General features: G+C 42.3%; 1 pseudogene; it reads left to right on the top strand.

Moving 5' to 3' along the window:
• The first annotated feature begins 710 nt into the window (after positions 1–710).
• Positions 711–1,256, top strand: LOC136385613 (ferritin heavy chain pseudogene; annotated as a pseudogene).
• Positions 1,257–5,677: the final 4,421 nt, after the last annotated feature.

Raw genomic sequence — 5,677 nt, 5'->3', positions numbered from 1 at the left:
CTGGGACATCACCAAATTTTTATTGGATAATGCCTAACGTAGAATGGTCGTTGTATGGCTCTCACGGAATTACATTTTAAAATATGTGGCGTTCATAGCTCTCTAAACCAAAAAGGTTTCCGACCCCTGAAATAAAGCTTTGTTTTATTAAATGTAACCAATGATACCACAAAAGGACTATGTTTGATGGAAAAGTCCCATTAGGACAATGTTGAAACAAGTTGCTAAAAAAAAATCATCCAGGTAATTAACTCAAAACATTAGCATTTATATTCATGAATAACATTTTAAAATGTTATACTCCAGAAATCCAGCACTAAGACACCCTTCTCACCCAGGCTGGAATAGAATCCTACCGGCCGTTAGGGGTCCCCTTGAAACCCCCTGTTCTAAAGGATCCTCCCTCTCTGTCCCTCACAATCCCCCAAAACACTCACTTCTTCCGGTTACATTTTCCTTCTTCCGGTTGGTCACGTTCCTCCTCCTTCTATTCCGGTCCCATCACAGAGCCAGCCGCCGGCCGCCTGCGTCCTAATCCCGAGCGCTCCAGTCTGTGGCAGCCCTGGTCACCTACCCCAGGGACACACTGAGGCCCGGTAGCCTACACCTTCGCCCCGCCGCTGTGCACGCCACAGCCCCTGCCGCCCAGCACGCAGCCCCGCTTCCGTGCTGCCTCGCCTCGGTGCTCACCTCACACCCGGGCTTCCAACATGGCGACGCCGCCGCCATCATATGTGCGTCAGAACTACCATCCCGAGTGCGAGGCCGCGGTCAACAACCAGATCCAGCTGGAGCTCTACACCTCCTACGTGTACACGTCCATGGCCTTCTACTTTCAGCGCCACGATGTGGCCTTGAAGCACTTCGCCCAGTTCTTCCTGCAGCAGTCGAGCAAGGAGAGGAAGATGGCCGACAGGCTGATCCAGCTGCAGAACCAGCGTGGGGGCTGTACCCGCCTGTTTAACGTCCACAGGCCACAGGGTGGTGAATGGGGGAGCGGCCTGGAGGCCATGGAGAGCGCCCTGAGCCTGGCGAAGAGAGTGAACCAGAGCCTGCTGAACCTGCACCAGCTGGCCAGCGATAAGCAGGATGCCCACTTGTGCGACTTCCTGGGGAGCCACTGCCTGCACGAACAGGTGACGTTCATCAAAGAGCTGGGGGACCACATCACCAGCCTGCGCAAGATGGGGGCCCAGGAATCCGGCCTGGCAGAGTACCTTTTTGACAAACTTTTCCTGGGTGCCAGTAAGAACTGAGCCCGGACTGCCTTCCCGATAGCCACGGGGCGACACCCTGGTCACCATGCGAGCATGCACATTGCAGTGTTGCCCTTGAAAGACGTTCATTTAAGTTTTTATGTTCAAGTTTTACCATTTATTCTGATAAAGTTGTTGGTTCGTAAATAAATAAGGTCTTTCATTGATTTATGTGTGTAAAACTCTCACCTTTTAAGTGCTAAAGCAGGTATCCAGGATTGTTCCACCCACTCATGGCCCAATCACATGCAACTCAGGATCTCCAGGCTGGAGGGAGGGGGTATTCTGCGGGACCCGGGATGGGGGGAGGAGGTATTCCATAAGACCTGAGAAAACACAAAACTTATCTCCCCTTATAAACTGGTATATGGGTGTGGGGTGAGGTGGATGGTGTGTGTGGCCCTGGTGAATGTGGGTGCACATTCATGCTAAAATGATAAAACGTGGCCTTAAAATCACAAGTATGCTCGCCTCTGGAGAAAAAGTAAAGAATGGGATTGGGCAGGAATTAAAATGAAGGGTTCTTACATTTTTTACCTGAATTTTTCTAGTTTACTAAAATATGCAAATATTAATGTTTGTTAACATTATCTGGGTAACGAGATGTAGACTCCAGAAGCTATCTTGGCATAGTGCAGGGGGTCTTTGGGTTATGACAGGCCCGACATAGAACATTTCGAGTTTATGATGCTCACTCCCATAAAACTGTAAAAATTGAGATGTGTTTCAGTTTATGGCATTAGTGTCATACTTATGAATTATGTGGGTGGACCAGTTTGTGCACAGTGGAAGAATTTGCAGTACAGTGTACGGTACGGTATATTTATGTCCTTTTCCTTTTTCTGTTGTATTTTTATGTTCTAGTTGTTTTTTATGTTCTAGATTATGATTTCACAACTGTGTTAGGCTAGGTAAGTGACTTAGGTTAGGTGTGTTCAAACTTACACCAAAATTTGGTTTATGTCACTGTCATAGGAACAGTACTGTGTCTTACCCCGAGGACTCCCATACTTCTTCGACAAGCTCACCCTGAGCAACAGTGATCATGATAGCTGAGCCTTAGGCTGCCTTTCCTAAAGACACGGGAATGATTTCCCATGGCCATCACGCTGGACATGAATATCACCCTTACAAAACATCCAAATACAGTTTTTTGCTTCAATTGTACTTTTTCTTCCATTAAGGTATCGTGTTTCCCCAAACCTCAAATTATCTCAATAGAAGGGCTGTAAATACAAGGTCAAGGCTTTAAGTCACATTTCTGATATTGACTATTAAGTAGAATAAATCCTGCTAAATGTTGTTAGTGACTCAATGCTTTGAAGAATGTAAAGTTGAGGGATAGCTGAAGCTGGGAGACTAGTTAAGAAATCTTGTAGCTGGTCCAGGTGAAGAAAAATGGTGGCTTGAACCGTTGTGGTTACTAAGAAAATGAAAGGATATAGACAAATTCCAGATGCACACTGGATGAGCTGACAAGATTTGCTTATGGACAAGACGTGAAGAATGAGACATGAGGAAAATAATCTAAGTTCTGATGTCTAGAAGTGAATACAGGGATTGGTTGTAGTGTTATTTTTAATTTTGGGACATTTGGCCAGAGCATACCTGGGGTAGAAGGGTGGGAATGGTATATTATATAAAATCTGAGATGCCCATTAGATGTCCAAGTAGAACTATCATGTAGATAACTCTGCGGTTGTGAAGCTGTTTGTAGACTCAGAGCTCCAAATTTGTATTAGGGGCTGGGCATATAGGCACCCTCGGCTTAGCAAGTTCCAGACTTCATATGCATAGAAAGAAAATATGTGTTCACCATAAACTATATTATTTATACACTCTAGGCACAATGAGACATTTTTATCAATTAAGGAAGGTAGGAACATTCCCCAAATCAAAGTTCCCAGATACTAGGCCCATGGTCCTACCTTGCAAGGAGGCCTTTCTAAAGGCAGTGGTGTCATTCCTGCACTGTTAACTCATTCCTGCACAGTGGGTATTATTTACCCTAAAGGGGCATTTATTATCTACCCAGTAGTAGGATGAGCCTCATACAATATCTGTACTTAAGGTGTATAAGTAGCATAAGAATATATAAATGAACAACTTTTTGCTAACAAATTGGACAATCTGGAAAAAATGAACAAATTCCAAGAAATATACAATCTTCCAAAACTGAATCAAGAAGAAACTGAAAAACTGAACAGATGGCTTACAACTATTGAAACTGAAGCAGTAATAAAAAATAAAATAAAAACTAATAAAAGTCCTAGACTGGATGACCTCACAGGTTAATTTTACCAAACATTCAAAGAAGTAACACCTATCCTTCTCAAAATATCTCGAAAAATTCAAGAGGAGAGAAGACTTCCAAGCTCATTTTACACGGCTCTTTATGGTATATATTTCTCCTTGAGTGAACATGGGTGACTACATGTATACAACACGGTCATGTGGATTTGTTTTAGTAACATTTTGATTTATAATTTTTGTAGCTCAGTTATACATTTAATTAACCAATAGTTTTTTAAGACTTTATTTATTCATTTTTAAAGAGGAGAAAGAGAAGAGAGAAGAAAAGGGGAGGGAGGAGCAGGAAGCATCAACTCTGATATGTGCCTTGGCCAGCCAAGTCCACAGTTTTGAACTAACAACTGCACCATTCCAGGTTGATCCTTTATCCACTGTGACACCACAGGTCAGGCACCAATAATTTAATTTCAATTAAATTATTGAATTTTGGCATCAAATTGTTATTATTAAAGAGAATATTTCTGATAAAATATTATGTATTCCCCCCCCACACACACACACACCAACGAATTCTCTAACTTTCCAGTTACCAATTGGGAATCCTAAAATTAAATTATGAACTAACTACCTGGAGTTAGTACAGATCCCACAGGCTAAGCACTTGGTCCCCTTAATATTGCCTCCCATCCTCTACTTCAGGCATTAATTGCAAGTCTAGGTTCTCAACTGTGTTTTGACCACCAAGCTATAAATTGAAAGTTCCTTTGACCTCCTCCTCAAATTTGGTAATTTTCCACAATGGCTCACAGAACTCAGGAAAACAGTTTACTTACTATATTACCAGTTTATTATAAAAGAATACAATTTAAGATCAGCCAGATGGAGGAGAAGCATAGAGCAAGGTATCCGGAAAAGGGGCATGGAGATTCCATGCCTTCTTAAGTTGTGTCACCCTCAAAGCACCTCTATGTGTTCATCAACCCAGATACTTTTCTGAACCCCTTTGATTAGAGTTTTAATGGAGGTCTCATTACAATAGACATGACCAATTAAATAATTCACCATTAGTGATTAAGTCAAGCTCCTTCCCTTCTCCCCTCCAGAGGTCATGATGAAGGACTAAAAGCTTCAACCTTCTAATCACATGGTTGGTTCCCCTACCAACCAGCTCTCTATCTTTTGGGGCTTCCCAAAAGTCACCTCATTACCATAAATTCAGGTATGGCTGAAAGGAGTTTGTTATAAATAGAAAAAGATACTCCTTTCACTTTTATCACTCCAGAGTTTTTTAGGGTCTATGGACCAAAACCAAATATAACAAAATATGCTTCTATCACTCATCACTTAAAATATTACAAGAGTTTTAGGAGCACTTGCCAGGAGCTGAGGATGAAGAACAAAATATATATGTCTGATGATACAATATCACAATTGCATTTCTTTATCATCCTTTGAATAAGTGTATGATTCACAGTGAAGTCTTCTTTCTCATTTTTAAAAATTTATTTATTGATTTTTAGAGAGAAACGCAGACAGACAGAAACTTTGACCTGATTCTTTCTGTGTGTATCCTGACAGGGGATCAAACTGGCAACCTTTGAGCATTGGGATGATGCTCTAACCAGGCGAGCTATCTGGCCAGGGCTTCTTTCTCATTCTTAAAACTGGTCATTTGTCCTCTCTCTCTCTCTCTCTCTCTCTCTCTCTCTCTCTCTCTCTCTGTCTAGAAATTTATCTTTTTGTTTGTCTAATTTTCTCAAAGAAACTGCTTTGATTTCATAAATTTGATAAATTTTTTGTTTTCTATTTCACTATTTTCTGCTTATATCTTTAAATTTTCCTTCCTTTTGCTTGGCTTGGGTTTATTTTAGTCCTTTTCTACTTTTTTTTCTGAAGTGAGAAGTGGGGAGTCAGACAGACTCTCGTATGCGCAGGACTGACTGGGATCCACTCAGCATGCCCACCAGGGGGCGAGGCTCTGCCCATCTGGGCCTTTGTTCCATTGCAACCAGACCTATTCAAGTGCCTGAGGCAGAGGCCATGGAGCCATCGTCCGTATCCGGGTCAACTTTGCTCCAATGGAGCCTTGGCTGCAGGAGGGGAAGAGAGAGCTAGAGAAAGAAAGGAGAGGGGGAAGAGTGTAGAAGCAGATGGGCGCTTCTTTTATG

Source organism: Saccopteryx leptura, chromosome X (assembly GCF_036850995.1).
Source record: "Saccopteryx leptura isolate mSacLep1 chromosome X, mSacLep1_pri_phased_curated, whole genome shotgun sequence".
Classification (NCBI taxonomy): Eukaryota; Metazoa; Chordata; class Mammalia; order Chiroptera; family Emballonuridae; genus Saccopteryx; species Saccopteryx leptura.
This window is presented reverse-complemented; position numbering and strand designations above follow the sequence as displayed.